We start from the raw sequence: 16,514 nt of genomic DNA, 5'->3' as shown, positions 1-16,514 counted from the left end.
ACGTGCACTATCTCATCCGTACTTTTTTATGTTCATTACACATTGACACGATCCTTTTCGACCTTCCTGGGCTAAAGTACGTTACAATTCATTTCACCTGTTTCTGTTTACCTCTTGAATGTGGCTACCAGAGAATTGACAGCTAGGTCTGTGGCTCACAGTGTATTTGTGCTGATTGGTGCTGCTCTACAGACCTACTGTGTGCCCGTCCCTGCCTTGCAGCCCGCAAGAGGGTGCAGCATGGGGGGGTGACTGGGACCAGAAGCCACCGTGAGATCCCAGACAGGGGACGGCTGATGGGTGCATCGGCGGCACTGGGTGGGTAACAGAGTGGACAGAGGTGGAGCTCAGACTTGTGGCTTAATTGGGCAAGTGAACAGGCAATTCTGGCGCCGTGGGCTTGCACAGGGGGAAGCCCAGGGCACGAGAACTCAGGCAAAGCACCTGCCTGGCCGGGACGGGGCGGGGGGGGGGGGGGGGGGGTGGGGAGTGGGGGGAGATGGTCTCAGAAAAAGCTTCCAGGAGAAAGTGATGTCCAAAATTAGGTCTGAAGAAGGTGTAGAAATCACCTAGCTTTCCCAGAACCCTCTCCCAATTTCTGGAGTCCCCTTTATGTCTCGCTGGAGATGACTTTCACTGACGGGGAGCTCATTCACTCACAAGGCAGTCCGTTCCATGATTTCTCACTGCTTCTTACCAAAATATTCTCTTTACTAGTGACACACGCCACCCGGGGCCAGGGTGAAGTCACCTGAGTCCGGAGCCCCTCCCTTGCCATCCTGAAGCCCCAGTCTGTACCCTGGGCACCTGCCCCACGTCTGGCTCATGACGGCCCCATGGCTCACAACCCAGCCAGCTGCCTGCTGCCTTGTCACTTGACAAGCCAGGCAGGCTGAGTCATGGGCTCAGCTTCTCCCAACCCACGTGGGGTCTGGGTCTGGGCCAGGGGGATGAGCTGCCTGCCAGGGTGTCCATAAGTCAGACCAAAAGGAGCCCATGAGCCTCACTGAAGATTAGACCTAGGAATGTTCTGGAATCCCACACTGCACCTCAGAGCTCCCCAAGGGGCAGACCCAGCAGACAGGCATGTTATTCTACCAGTGAGGAAATCAAGGCACACGGGGCGGGGGGGTGTCCTATTATAATATATAATAATATTAATCATTACATGATAATATTATAATAATCATAATTATATATTATATGTTATAATTGTAATAACTGTTATTGCTACACATGGTCATGGTTAATTGTTGGAACATGCCAGCTTCCTGTGTACCGGGACCTGTCCTCACGGCTCACTGCTACATGCCCAGTGCCCATAACAGTACCTGGCACATAGTAGGTATGTGAGTTCTTTTCCTGAGTAAGTGTGTGAACAACAATAACCACTTCTATTTCTCAAGGATGTACGAGGAGTTACATATTGATTTGTGTGTTCTCTTAACTATTATCTGTCTCCACCACTGGGGCACGGACTGACTCTGTTTTGCCCACCATTATGTCCCCAGCACGGTGACCCACACATAGTAGGTGCTCAATGAGTGGTGTTGAATGAAAAGATGGATGCTGGGTCATTCGTCGCTGATCCTCCCGCAGCCCAGGCAGGGAGGCAGGGCTCTTTAGCACGTTTCAGAGATGAGAAATTGAGACCCGGAGAACGGAAGTGACCTCTGAAGGTCATGTGGTTGATGAGGCACAGAGCCAGGATTGGGACCCAGGTCTGTTACTACAGAGACTGTGTGTGCTCTTCACTGCTGGGTCTTTCAGCTCCGGGTGGTAATGGGAGAAAACACGGGTGGGAGGGGCTGGGGGGGGGTGCTGGGAAAGACTACTGAGGCAGAATCACCCCAGCACTCCCCAGCCTTGCCCAGGGAGTCCTAGTCACAAAGCCCTGTCCACATGGTGTCCCATTTGGTGCTCCCAGCTCCCAGGTGCAGCAAAGTCCAGAGAGGTAGAGTAACTTGCTCAAATTCACACAGCAGGTTCGACACAGGTCTTCTGACTCTACATCTAATGTTCCTTCCCCTAAACCCCAGCTGTGACTCACTTGGAGCCCTCATATAAGCAGGGATACCTGTCGGTCAGGAGAGGAAGCTTGTTTCACGACGACTTGACTGTTCTGGGCAGCCCGGCCCAACACATCTGGTGACAGATCCAAATTCCATACTTTGCTGTGTGACCTTGAGAAGTGGCCTCCTCAATTACTTTATCTGGTAAATGGGGACCTACTTTACAGGTGGTGGTTAAAATCCCTCACTAGGTGTCTGTCCTGCTGTGTGACTTCGGGAAGAAGCTTAGCTTCTCTGAGCCTCAGCTCCTTCATCTACAGAGTGGAATTACTATAGGCCCACCTCCCACAGCACAAGGTGGGCACCGTTCAGGGCCTGGCATGTAGTAAGTGTTCAATAAAAGATGGTCTGGGGGATGGTCTGCGACGCCCACGGGTGTCCCTCCTGAGGAGCCAGCCGACAGGGCCTGGCCGCTGTGGACCCAGTGCATCACTCTTGGCTGCCCCCAGCCAGTCAGGGGGGAAACCTGAGCCACCCTCCTCCTGGGCAGACGCTGTCACTGTCCCTGCTGCCTCTGAAATGAAAGAAAGGTCAGAGCCTAGGAAAGCAGGGCTGGAGTGTGCTACGGAGGCGGCCGGTGGGAGAGGAGGGGAGGGGTGGCCCGCAGCTGCCTGACTGCCCTGCTCTCCCCAGGGGAGGCCTGAACCGGCCAGGCCTGGGTGCCGGGGCCCCCCTGCCCGGGGCTTGGCCTCCCTGCCGGGCAGAGCCGCCTCCCAGCCTGCCCCTGGGGAGGGGCCACCTGGTGTCAATTAAACCCCAGCCACTCGGCCGCACCACGCCAGGCGGCTGATTAGTGCCGCGGCCTCTCCAGATGGGGAGCACTGCCTGAGAGGGGGCGGCTGCCACCACGCGAGGGTGAGGCCTCTGCGGAGCGGGGTGAGTACCAGGCGGGGGCCTGGCCCCCCGGGGCAGGCGGGCGTGGCGAACCCAGCTTGGCCATCTCAGGAAGGGGGCTCCCCTTGTGGTTTGCTCTCCTGGGGCATTGCGGGGCCTCCCAGCATCCCCGACCTGCTCCGCTTCCGCCCTACCTGGTGGGTACCCAAGGGGACCAAATGCCAGCCCGGCGTCTTCCCCGGGCCGTGCAGCTGCAGGGGCCAACCCCAGACCGTGGCTAAAGGGAACCTGACGGGGGAAGGAAGGATCAGTCGGCACAGACTGAGGCCTTAGGGTCCCAGCTGCCTCCTCGCCACCCCATGTGGAGCTGGTTCCTTGCGCCGGCCTGTCTGGGCATCGAAGGCCGCGTTCCTCCGACTCGTCGGCTCGTGCTGTAGGGTGGCCCCATGCGCTTGGCTGGCCCGAGACCCCACAGGCAGCAGGCATGGGCAAGCGGCTGCGCCGCAAACCGGAGTCGGGAGGAGGCCTCTGGCTTGCACGGCTGGGGGCCAAGTAGGGCCCCGGCCCAGGATCCAGATACTTCTGGGGACAGCGTTCCAGCCTACAGGCCAGGCAACTCTAAGGGGCCGGGCCACTTCCTGGTTCCACTGGGTTGGGGTGGGGTGGGGGGCGGGGGAGTCAATCCCCGCGGTGGCGAAGGATGGAGCGGCTGCCCGTCGGTGGCACAGAACGCGGGGTTAGGGAGGGACTCCCGTAACTCCAGGCAATGAGGGGACCCGTGACTTGTCTCTGGTTCTGCGCTGTGAACTCTGAGCCGCAGCTCCTGGCTAATCGGGCTTCTCTGATCCAAGGAAGGGGTCCTGTGTGACAGGTGGTGTTGTCTCTTGGTGGTGCCACAGGGCGGTGTGTGGCCACTGTGTGCTCGGGGCAGAGGCAAGGTGCGTTTGGATGGGATGGCAGAGGGGGGAGGCTGGGCAAGGCCGAGTGCACAGCCACATGCCTGTGCCCCCGGGGATGCACTGGGAAGATGAACAGACAAGATCACTCGTGTGGATCTCGGGAGCCTGTTCTGGACAGTGGCTCCCACGTGTAGACAGGGGAGGAAGGAAGGGTCACTGTAGAGAGCTCTGTGCCCAGCGGGGCGTGGCCACGTGTCCCCATCAATGTGCGTGCGCCCGTGTGGTTATAAGGATGCCAACGTCGTGCCGATGAGGGCTCCTTGGTGGCATCCCTGGGTCACTGTGCTCCACTCCTTCCAGCACAGTCCATCTGGCGGGGTGAGTGGTCCCCAAGGGCATCCCCTCCAAGCTTACTGGCAAGCCAGCCAGTCAGTCTCCCGGGTGTGCCTGGGGGAAGGTAAATAGCTCTGTTTTCTAGACCCCATTCTACCCGGCTGAGGCCAAGCTGGGCTGGCGACTGGACTCGAGGACTCTGTCCCTGGAACCCATGTCTGTGACTCTGGGGCAAGTGGGGAGGTAGGGGGCAACCGCAGCTGAAGCCCAGTTATTACCCAGGGAAATACTGGATCTGGTTCATTTCCTCCATAAATATTCATCACCCGCCTCCTAAGTGCTGGGACTCGGGCTCAGAACTGAGAACAGGGCAGTGAACCTAGAATTCATTCATTCACTCCGAAACATTTATTGAAAGACACCTATCCTAGATGCTGAAATTACATGGCAGACAGAGCTCCAATTCACTCGCCCCTCTATGCCTGCATTCACCCCACGATTTTTATTGAGCACGCCCTGTGCCCAACCTTTGTATAAGCCGCTGCAGATACACCAACAAATCTAGGCAATGAGAAACCATATTCTCTTCCAACTTCCCCTGCTGTCTAAGCACAGCGAGCCTGGATCTGGGAGAAAGCCAGATGCTTAAGACGCAGAGGAACATTGGGGTTCCTTCTCTAGTCCTTTTGCAGCAAGGGACGAGGGCTCTATTTAGCCGTGCAGCTGCCACTTGGAATGTCCCCAGCGTCCTCCTGGGATTGGTGGCTTTCACTAGAGCCCCATGGTCATGGCCACGATACATGGTGTTGGGTCCCTGGGAAATAGCCATGCCAGGACAGGATGAGCTTCACGCATATCCACGGTTTAGTTCCCTTGGCCAAAGGAGTTTGATTACTTTGGGAGTTAATTTCCAAGTATGCCCAAAGCACTGCCTGGGGAATTAAAAAATACTAGAAGGCACCTTTTATTATTTTTCCAGGAGTCAGGCACTTGCTTAGCACATGACCCATCTTACTGAATTCTTGCCCGGCCCTCAGGTGGTAGCTCTGTGACTTTCCCATTTCACAGCTACAGAAACTGAGGCTAGGAGAGACTAAATTAACTGGCCCAGGGCCTTTCTGACTCCAAAGCCTATGCTTTTAGCCTTAAACTAGAATCCTCAGGGAGTTCCTGATTAGATGGGGACATAAGAGGATGTCTACACATAGAATTTGGATGGGGCAGCATGAAGGACGCTGTGCCCCACTTCAAGAGGGTACGGGGGTAGATAAGAAATGCAGGATGGGGTGGCTGGGGGGCTCAGTCATTTGGGCATCCAGCTCTTGATTTCTGCTCAGGTCATGATCCCAGGGTGGTGGGATGGGAGCCCTGTATTGGGCTCTGCTCTGGGCATGGAGCCTGCTTAAGACTGTCTCTCAAAAGAGAGGAAGGAAGGAAGGAAGGGAGGGAGGAAGGAAGGAAGAGAAAGGGAGGGAGGAAGGAAGGAAGAGAAAGGGAAGGAGGAAGGAAGGAAAGGAGGGAGGAAGAAAGGAAGGAAGAGAAAGGGAGGGAGGGAGGGAGGGAGGAAGAGAGAGAGAGAAAGAAAATGCAAGACAGCAGAGGGGCAAGGGGCTTCTCAGTCTTTGCAGCCACAGAGCGCTTTTGTCCAAACAAAACCTCATGGAACTAGGTCAAACAGAGCTATTCTGCATGAAACTCTGATCCCATGCCCTTGGGGGACCCCTGAGGACCCTCGGTGAACTTCTGAGGTGTGCAGACAGCTGGAAGGTGCTTTGGTATGAAGTCAAAGCCAGCCCGGGTGAACATGGCAGGTGAGGATACCTGGCAGGTGATGGCAGAGGTGGCCTTGAGGGGTTGGGGGGGATATAAACAGGAATGGAGAAGAGCACACAGTCACTCATTGAAATATTCACTCACTGGGGCGCCTGCGTGGCTCAGGCAGTTAAGCATCTGACTTCAGCTCAGGTCATGACCTCGCAAGTTCGGGAGTTTGAGCTGAGCCCCACGTGGGGCTCTGCCCTGGTGGTGCGGAGCCTGCATGGGATTCTCTCTGTCTTGGGATTCTCTCTTGCTCTCTTAAAACAAACAAACAAATAAATAATCACTCATTTGACGAATGCTCACTAAGCTCCTACTATGTGCTCCATATCTAGGCACCAGGAATGGAGTGGTGCCTACAGAAAACCAAGCTCCTCCCCTTGAACAAGAACTGATTCTCTGTACGACCTGACTGAGGAGGCCCACGGATTGGAGCAGAAGCTTTGCACAGAGGGCAGGAGAAATGCCTCGTTCCTTCAATAAATGCCCATGAAGTTCCTGCCATCCGCTTGGCCTTGACACTGGGGTCTCAGTGATTGTCAGGCTGTCCCTGCCTGTCTCGGGTCAGGTTCTCTAGAAGTAGAGCCTGAGACATGACATCCTGCGCACATGGGTTCTGGAAGGAGAGCTTTCTAGAAAGAGCGAGTGAGGAAAGCAGGAGAGGGCAGAAGGCGCTTAGCAAGGCTGGGATCTCAGCTGGTTCCCGCAAGGGATTCTAGAGCATGACTTGTGCCGCAGAGTTGATCCCGCCTCCCCTTGCCCGCCAGTCTCTGGTTCCAGTTGGGGTCAGCTGGGGTGAGGGGTGTCATAACCCCCCCGGCAAGTGAGTTTTCCTACGTAAGGCAACGCTCCAGAAAAAAGGTCAGCGGCTGCCGAACGGGCACGTTGGCCTGGCCAAGGGGACCCAGACGAGGCATCAGACTGGTCTAGCTTGCTGCCCCTGAGTCGTTCCTGGCCCAGCGTAGGAGCTGAGGACGATACAGAGGGCGTGTTGCCCCCGTGGAGAAGACAGAAGCCGAGGGAGCCCCGGACAGGGTGCCGGACCCAGTGTGGGCAGTCAGGCAAATGCAGCAGTGAAGAATTTGGGGCCCGGGTTCAACTCCTAGGACTGCCGCCTGCCGGCTTGTGACCTCGGGCCGGTCACTTCACTGCTGGAGCCCGCGTTTGCTCGGCTGTGGGATGTGGGGTTTATGTGAGAATCGCACAGCCCCGTTCCAGCACGTGGTGACCTACTGGGACCTGGCAGGGGGCGGTGCTGGCGTGCGGAGGGCGGGTGGGATTGCAGGGCACCCGCCTTCCCGAGGAACCCCATCCTTTCCCGCAAACTCCGGAGGCACCTTGGGGGCCGTGGGAGATGAGCCAGAAACAGCTACCCGTGGCAGGTCCCGGATATCACCAGCGCTTTGGGTCCCTCAGGAGGCGGCGAAGGGAGGACGTGCGTGGATGGAGCAGAGTCGGCTCCGGAGGGGCCCGGGGCTTGACTGAGCGCTGGAGAGGGCAGGGCACTGGCACTGGCCCAGGCGCAGGCCCCCTTCTTTTCCCCATGCCGACTCCAGAGTCCAGAGCCCTGGGCTGAGCAGACCATGTCCCTCCGTAGGGCTCATTCATCCGTTCGTCCATTCAACTGGCACTCTTGAACACCCACTAAGCGCCACGCTCCGACGATGCATTCATGAACAAGGCAGAAAGGATCCCTACAGGGGCGCCTGGGTGGCTCCGTCAGCTAAGCCTCCGACTTCGGCTCAGGTCATGATGTCACAGTTCGTGGGGTCAGGCTCTGTGCTGACACCTCAGAGCCCGGAGCCCGCTTGGGATTCCGTGTCTCCCTCTCTTTCTCTCTGCCCCTCCCCTGCTCGCACTCTGTCTCTTTCTCTCTCAAAAATATATAACCATTTTTAGAAAATTAAAAACAAATACAACACCAAAGACAGGATCATGAAGCTCGTGAAGCTCAAAGCTCACAGTGGGGGTCACCAAATGCCAAGGACAGGGGACAGAGAGAGGGACATTGCCCGGGAGACGACAGCGTTGAGCGGTTTCTGGGCACCATGGGGCAGAGCCTGGGGGCGGAGCTGTGAGGACGTGGGCTCCGCTCGGGGAGCGGACGGAGCATAAGGCTCTACTTCCGAGCCGTGTTCAGCTGGGCGGAGGGGACGTGGGGCTCCAGCGGGGACTGTGTCCTTTGAAGAACGTGGGGTGTGTCTGAGGGCGTGTGCGTGTATCTGTGTGTGACTATGTATCTGCATCGTGTGTCCGTGTCTGTACCTGTGAGTGTGTGCGTCAATGTCTACACCTGTGACCACATGCGTGTACCTGTGCGTCAGTGCGTTTTCATCAAAATCTGGATCTTTGGGGCTAGAAAGAGTCTTGAGGCTTATTCAGTACAACCTTCCCCCCGGCCCCACTGCGCAAATAACAATCCTCCCTCCGTGTGCCCCACACCCTACAGCCTACATGTTCCCATTCACTGTTCCCTGAGGCCCTCCCAGCAGCCCCGCGAAGATGGCTTCATCCCATTCCACAGGTGGGGAAACTGAGGCCGGGAGGCCCAGCGTGAGATGGCAGTGCCTCTAAGTCACAGGACCTGGTCTTTGGCCAGATGTCAGCTCTGACCACTCATTGCTGTGTCTCCTCAAACCCAAGAGCTTATGCACATCACGAGACGCCTATTCAAAGCCCATGTGCATTCATTATATTATTTCTTTTCTCCTTTCATTCTATCACTTTCTTTTTTTATCCGATTTCTCCCCGGGGTTCCACTTCCCTTCCACTTCACGAAGAATAAATGAGACTGTAACTTTACCGTCCCTCGCCCCACCCCCTTCCCCCCTTGCCAAATGCATTTTGAAAAATCACTTTTCCATTAAGAGGGAACTTCTCATAAAAACGTTTAAATCAAAGTAGAGTTCGTTATTCAAGAAAATACGGTTAGGAAAAAAAATTGGTTTGCAATGCTCCCCATGATTCCCCGAGAACAGTGCATTATAAAGAGACACTTAATGCTTACAAAGAAAAACAAACGATCTCAAATAAGACCAAATATTTTCACAGAGTCAAGCCCCAAAGCAGAAAAAACAAATTTAGTCTTAACCAAGCTGGCAGTTACTGTTAGCCAGCAATTCGCACAGATTCGGGGGAATCTCCTTTCTCTCTCTCTCTCTCTCTCTCTCTCTCTCTCTCTCCCCCTCCCCTCCCCCTCCCCCCCTTCCCATCCCTCACTGGCTCCTGACTATGTCTTCCACTCTGCCTTGCTGCTGTCACTCTTGCAACAATAATGGCAGCCCTTCATGTTGTCACTGACACCCTCCGTACCCTGACCTCATTGGTCCTCCCACCTGCTCCGTGAAGTGGGCAAGGCTGGGATGATCCTTTGTCCTCATTAACATATTGGGAGCCCGAGGCTCAGGGAGACATTACAACTTGTCCCTGGTCACACAGAGCTGGGCCTTACCCCCACGGTGTGTTTTCCAGTCCAGAATGTTCCTCCCCAAGGCATCACAGAGCCTCCCGTGTCTCCTTCCCAGGCGCCACACCTTTATGTCAATTTTCCTTCTGTTTTCTTGACTGGGATATAAGATACGGAGACGGGAACATCAGGAGAGGGTATTTATTTTTTATTGTTTTTAATGTTTATTTATTTTGAGAGAGAGAGTGCGCAAGCAGGGAAGGGGCAAACGGAGAGGGAGAAAGAGAATCCCAAGCAAGCTCCACGCTGTCGGCACAGAGCCTGATGCGGGGCTCGAACTCATGAACTGTGAGATCATGACCTGAGCCAAAACCAGAGTCAGATGCGTAAGTGACTGAGCCACCCAGGCGCCCCAGGGGAGGGTATTTTTATACCTTTAGATATCTCTTCCCCAAGCCCCATGAAGTAAGAGTAATAGTAGTATTCGAAGTGGTTACCATTTATCAGGCCCTGACCAGTGTTTAGGTGCTGGTGTGAGCCCCTAAAACACCCCGGCCCTACCTACCATTGCTGGAAACTGGCACAAGCTAGTTGAAGAATATTAAATTGACCAGGTAGCTGGTGTGGAGGGCCTGTCCATGGTGACCAGCAGGGTACTGGGATGAGGCTAAGCTTTCGGAATATTAACTCTAAGTGGGCAATAGTTTTTGAGCCACGGGGATGGTCTGCAAAATGGTATGTGGCTCTGTGTCTTTCAAACATAGAATACTTTTTTTTTTAACTTTTTTAATGTTTATTTTTGAGAGAGAGAGAGAGAGAGAGAGAGAGAGAGAGAGAGAGAGAGGAGCAGAGAGAGAGGGAGACACAGAATCTGAAGCAGGTTCCAGGCTCCGAGCTGTGAACACAGAGCGATGTGGGGCTCGAACCCACGAACTTTGAGATCATGACCTGAGCCAAAGTCGGACGCTTAACCGACTGAGCCACCCAGGCGCCCCAAACATAGAATACTTTTAAAGGGCACATGTTCTCTCAGATGCTTCCCTCTCAACATTACCATAAAATATTTTTCTTATGATGCTGCTTAAAAGATGCTGCTTCATCACCCTAATAATGCGATGACACCAAAACAAATCCACAAATTAAATGTGATCACAATTGCAAGACAAATCCAATTTGAATTCAAAGCCTGTATGCAATGGGCAGAGTGATGTTTTGCTCACCGTGTGAGCGTAGGACAGGCCGCCCAGAGGGCTTTTTGAATATCCCCCCACCCCGGCCTGGAGTGGGTTCTCCACTGACTCAATTTTCTGCCATTTCTCCCCCCGCCACCCCCCTGCCCCATACACTGCTATGGAGCCTCTGTTTGTACAGCGTGGCATTCTGGCCTCATTTCTGCATTACATCCACAGCCTTTCCTTATTATTGTGCTGGGATTAAAGCAGGGCAGCTCAGCCCAGTGGCCATCATAACAGAACAGCCACTGGAACGACGTGGCAATCCTCAGCGATAAGATGGTTATCAGGGAATCCGGGAAAGGCCGATGATCATGTCCTACAAATGGCCACACAGTTACAACTCTTATAACACAAGCATAGTGGTATGTGACCCCACCCCCACCCCAGAGGACCCCAATTTCAGGCACTCAGGTGCAGGTGCATCTAGCAGTCACAGGGTAGCATGCATCAAAGTTGGGGAGCCTAATTAGGAGCCTATGGTGGCATTAAGGAGTCATACCAGGAGGACTCCGGAGGCTAACACGGGAAGGCAGATTTGAACAATGAGCTAACGGAAGGTGGGCAGGATGTGAGCCTTGATGGTGATGCCCAGGGAACTGGCACGGGTTCCCTGAGCTTTCCAGAGCCCTAGGGAGCCACGAGGGACGAGAAAGGAATCAGCAGGCAGGTGGGCAAGGGCAAACCTCAGCTGGGTTGTTTCCAAGCACGCTGGGATCCTGGGCTTGGCTGCACTTGATTGGTCTGATCCTTGATTTCTTTATCGGTTACATGCAAACAAGACTTTCCTTTATACCCGGCAGCATAGGGGAGCACTTAAGGGCGCAAGCTGGGGAGTCCTGCGGACCACAGTCTGAATTCTACCCTACGACTTACCACCTATGGGGCTTCAGGCTAGTCCATAAATATGGCTGGGGATGTGTAACCCAGACCGTAAAAGGGAAATCGTATTCGTACCTTCCTACAGCTATTGTCATGGTTGATCTCAATAATATTTGCGAAGGGCTCGGGACGGCGTCTGGACTCCGTGAGCTCAGCAGAGTATAGGCTGCTGCTGTTTTTACCATGATTGTACCATTGTGCTATCACCAGAATGCCTTCACGCACCTGTTACCCACCTCTCCGTTGGTCTGGGTCCTAGCTTCTCTCAACATATGGATCCTGCTCTCTGTCTCCAAAACTTTATCAAACCCGCCCCCTCCCCCCCCTCCCACCCACCACACCCAAGCTGTTCTTTCACTAAAGCAGGTTCTCAACCTATTTCATGCCATACACCCTTTGGCAGTCTGGTGAAGCCTACAGAGAGCCCTTCTCAGAGGAAACGTCTTTTAGTGCAAAACAAAACAAAACCAAAAAACAAAAAACGCACAGGATTGCCAAGGAACCAATTACAGTAAAACCTTGGATCGCGAGTAACTTGTGCTGCAAATGTTCTGCAAAGCGAGCAAACATTTCTAATAAATTTTAAATTTTTTTATTTTTTTAAGTTTATTTATTTGAGAGAGAGAGAGAGAGAGAGAGAGAGAGAGAATCCCAAGCAGGCACCAGCCACACTGTCGGCACAGAGCCTGATACGGGGGCCCGAACCCGTGAACCATGAGACCATGACCTGAGCTGAAGCCAAGAGTCGGACCCATAACAGACTGAGCCACTCAGGCGCCCCTCTGTAAATTTTAACTTGATAAGTGAGCGATGTCTCTCAATCCGAGTCGTCTGTAATGCCAGACATCACATGATCACAACTGAGCCAATGGTTCTTGAAATTCGCTTTGATATACAAGCACTTTGGGTTACAAGCACGTTCCCAGAACGAATTCTGTTCACAACCCAAGGTTTTATTGTATATTGAAATACCGTTGTCAAAAAGGTACGTTAAAGAAACAAATGTGATACGTGCTTCTCCGTTGAATCGTTAACAAGAGAAGCTGTGAGTCCAACAAAGACTCTTATTCTGAAGTAGTGATGAGTGTAAGTATCTCGAGATGATCTGCAACGATTCTAAGGTGACAGGAAATCCAATGATTTTCATTGGTGATAAAGTCACAGGTCTGGTAAGACCACTGTGGCTTTTTGTCTATGTTTGTAATGAAAGCAAGTGCTGAATTTCAGTTAGGGGACAGTAAAATTAGGATGGGGTTATTTTTCCCACCCAAGTTCATAGCCTCCCTGAATTGTCTCCATAGACCCCCTTGCTCCAAATCCAGCCGTGTTAACTGTCTGTGCCAATGCGTTTGGCTTTTGACCGCTAAGTTTGTTAAGCTGTGACTTACCTCTATTCAAATGTTCAAAATATTTTATCCAAGCACATGCGCGTGGCTAAAAAATAATTAAGTAGGGGCGCCTGGGTGGCTCAGTCAGGTAAGCGTCTGACTTCAGCTCAGGTCATGGGCTCATGGTTCGTGGGTTCAAGCCCCGCGTGGGTCTCTGTGCCGACACTTCAGACCTGGAGCCTGCTTCGGATTCTGTGTCTCCCTCTCTCTCTGCCCCTCCCTCACTTGCACTCTGTCTCTGTCTCTCAAAATAAATAAACATTAAAAGAAATAATTGAGTAAAAGAGAAAGCCTTACATTAAGAAGCAGATGTCCACCCCACCCCCTCCTACTGAATCTGCTTCCCAGGAGTGACTGTTCTTACGTTTCCTGGCTGTCGCCTCTGCGGTTAACTACAAATCTCTGAAAACTGTGCTTACGTTTGGTATTTACTGGTTTGCAGACCTGAGACCTTATCCATTGACATTTCCCGCCCTGTCCTCCTAATATAGGTGTGCCATTATTTTTAGGTTCACACTAGTTGCTTCGGCAACTTTAAGAAATGCCTTCGCTCTCTTACTTCTTATTCCATCAACTACAGGCAGTGTATCTTGACTCCACACTACTTCAGATGAGATGCCGGTGTTCTGCCTTCCTTTCGCCTCCCCTTTTCCCTGCATTGGCATCATTGATAACCCACTCTCTTTAACATTAGGTCCCGCAGGGATCTGGTTTGATTTCTCCTGTATCCCGGCACAGTACGTGGGACACAGTCGGGGGGCAGTAAGTCTGTGTCCTGTGTGCTGCCTCTCGGCTGTCTTATGTACCCCCTAACCTGGTTGCCTGCTTGGGCAATGAGCCCCTAGCCAACGCCATGACCAGGGAATGGAGCAGGACTAATGCTAGGCAAGCTTCTCCCTCCCGATTGGCCAAAGGACATCATTGCCCATAATTATGCACTACAGGAATCCTCTCCTGGTCTTGGGTCTGAATTTGCCGCTAGAGCTTCAAGGAAGCTTCTTCAGGGAGAATATTAATGACTGTCTGAATCATTAGCATCCCTCCTGCCAGCATCACTAGACTTTCAGCCAGGCAGAAAATGGCTCTGGGAAAGGAGACAGCAAGACCAAATTTCAGAAGGAAGGAGCCTCTTCAGGATCGTTTCCAAGTATGACAACTTGCCTCCCACATAGTGTTCCTGTTCAAGAAGGGAATCTATTTCCTGTGAGAAAGACCTTTCTAGAGCCCGCTCTCTTCACTCAGGCCTCTCTAACATGCATCCAAGGCTTCCCAGTCTCTTGGGACAAAGTCCAAACTCAAACTCAGCCTGAGGCTGTGGACTCCAGCCAGCCCTCTCATTCCTTCCAGCTTCACTACCTATGATCTGGCCAGATGGAGCCCCCCACAGTTCCCCAGGCCAGCACTGTCTCTTGCCTTTGCCTGTGCACATGTGGTTCCTTCTGCCTGGAAGGCCCTTGTCCCCACACAGCGATCCCTCCTGGGCCTTCCTGCCTCAGCTGAGATGTCACCTCTGCCAACAAGTTTGTCTGATCCTCCCCGGTCTTGTGCTCTCCCACAGCCCCTCTATGCATCCCTATCGTAACTCATATCCTACTGAATCAAGATTGCCTATTTGCTCGTTTGCCTCCCCCTCTAGAATACAAATCCCTTGAAGGTGGAATCCATATGTCATTTACTGTCAGGTCACAACAGTGCCTAGCACAGTGCCCGTAAGGTAGAAAGTGTCCACTGCATATGTTTGTGATAGGCTATGAGTGGATAGATGTTCTAACAGATGTGCAGATGGGTAGATGAATAGATGGATGGAGGAATAGATGGACAGAGAGATGAATGTTTGGATGGATATCTGGATGGATGGATGGAAGGATGGATGGATGGATGGATGGATGGATGGATGGATGGATGGGTGGATGGATATATGGATGGATGGATGGATGGATGGATGGATGGATGGATGGATATATGGTTGGATGGATGGATGGATGAATGGATATGCAAGTGAGTGAAAAGGTTAGTGGTTGGAATGGTAGACATTAGATGACCTTTTGGTCCTTGATAAAGGTGTATATAATAAGAAATGCCACAGGGAACAAACTTCACATTTCTGTCAGCCTACACTCTGTCATTGATGGAGATATCAAAGTATGTGCCCTATTGATTGACCCTATTTCATGTAGCCCTAAGTTTAAGTTCATGTTCCAACTTTCCCCAGCTCTGCCAGTAACACATGAGGGATATTTCATTCAAAAATGTCTCTTGGGGCGCCTGGGTGGCTCCGTCGACTGGGCGTCCAACTTCAGCTCGGGTCATGATTTCGCGGTTCGTGAGTTCGAGCCCCGCGTCAGGCTCTGTGCTGACAGCTCAGAGCCTGGACCTTGCTTCAGATTCTGTGTCTCCCTCTCTCTGACCCTCCCCTGCTCATGCTCTGTCTCTCTCAAAAATAAACAAACAAAAATTAAAAAAAAAATAGTCTCTCACCCTGGGATGCCTGTAAGCATCCAACTCTTGACATTGGCTCAGTTGGTGATCTCACAGTTGTGGAATCAAGCCCCACGTGGAGCTCCCCAGTGGGCATGGAACCTGCTTGGAATTCTCCAGTAGGGGAATAGGACATAGATGGAGAAAGAAGTGAGGGTGTCCCTGATAGGAGAAGGCACAAGAAAAAGGTAATACTCTCTCCTGTGAAATAGGTGCTATTAGCTTCACTGTAGAAATGTAGAAAGTGAGGCACAGAGGGGTTCACAGAATAATTCAAGGTCACGTAGCTGATAAGTGGCAGAGTCAGAATTCTCCCTGCTTCCAGGACCCAGGCTTTTAACAACTGCATGGCCTCTGGCACGGCATGCCGCGAGCACGAGAGAGGGACCGAGAGTGGTCTAAGCCAGGTGCCAGGTACTTTCTGGAGAAGAGGTGACGCTTCACTCAGGGCTGTGGATTCTCTGTGGACCTGAAGGGAGGTCGTTCACAGAATTGGAGGGGGGCTGTCCCGTGGTCCCTGATACGTCAGTGGGAAACTCCGTGGGGTGAAGCTCGAGCTGAGATCTGACCAGGGGCAGGGCATGCACTTCCCGGCTAGGGTACCTTGCTCCATTTCCCCGAGGGAGCTCAGTGCCGATGATGGAGCCCAGCTTGGCATCAGAGAGGCCTGTGCCAGCCGTGGGACAGGCAAGAGACCAAGGCCAGCGTCTATCCCCCAGTTTGAGCACCTGGAACCTCTGTTTCCTCAACTGGAAAGTGAGAGCGATAGGGTCTACTTTACCCAGTTGTTAGTACAGGGATGATGTTATGTCAACCTGGCACATAGTAGGGCTTGGTAAACGGTGGGTCCCTTCTCCGGTCCCTTAGGCACAAGCAACCTGCTCAGACCATTTCCAGAGATGGTCCCTTGGGAGACATAGAACCCCTTTGAGAATCTGATAACAGCCAGAAACTTTCTCGAAGGAAAAAAAAATGTATCTGCACCTCGAATTGGGTATACCTTTTTAAGAGGCTTGCACACCAGTGCAGATGCAAGGTCAGACCTTCTGGTCTTAGGACCAAGGTGTAAGTCATAATTGCTCACATTGCATTTTGGTGATTTTGGATTTTGGAAACCCAAGGGACCACAGATGATCCAGTTTGAAAGTCTCTCTATGGATAAGCAAGAAAAT

General features: G+C 52.7%; 1 protein-coding gene across 1 annotated transcript in view; it reads left to right on the top strand.

Moving 5' to 3' along the window:
* The first annotated feature begins 2,628 nt into the window (after positions 1 to 2,628).
* NOS1 (nitric oxide synthase 1) overlaps positions 2,629 to 16,514 on the top strand; it is a 182,042-nt gene continuing 168,156 nt past the window's right edge. Inside the window, exon 1 of the mRNA XM_011287802.4 lies at positions 2,629 to 2,948. The gene's annotated coding sequence lies outside the window, so the exon portion shown is untranslated. The remainder of the gene's footprint in view (positions 2,949 to 16,514) is intronic.

The sequence above is a fragment of the Felis catus genome, chromosome D3 (genome assembly GCF_018350175.1).
Source record: "Felis catus isolate Fca126 chromosome D3, F.catus_Fca126_mat1.0, whole genome shotgun sequence".
NCBI classification, from domain to species: domain Eukaryota; kingdom Metazoa; phylum Chordata; class Mammalia; order Carnivora; family Felidae; genus Felis; species Felis catus.
Note: the sequence above shows the minus strand (reverse complement) of the source record. Positions and strands in the feature narration are given on the sequence as shown.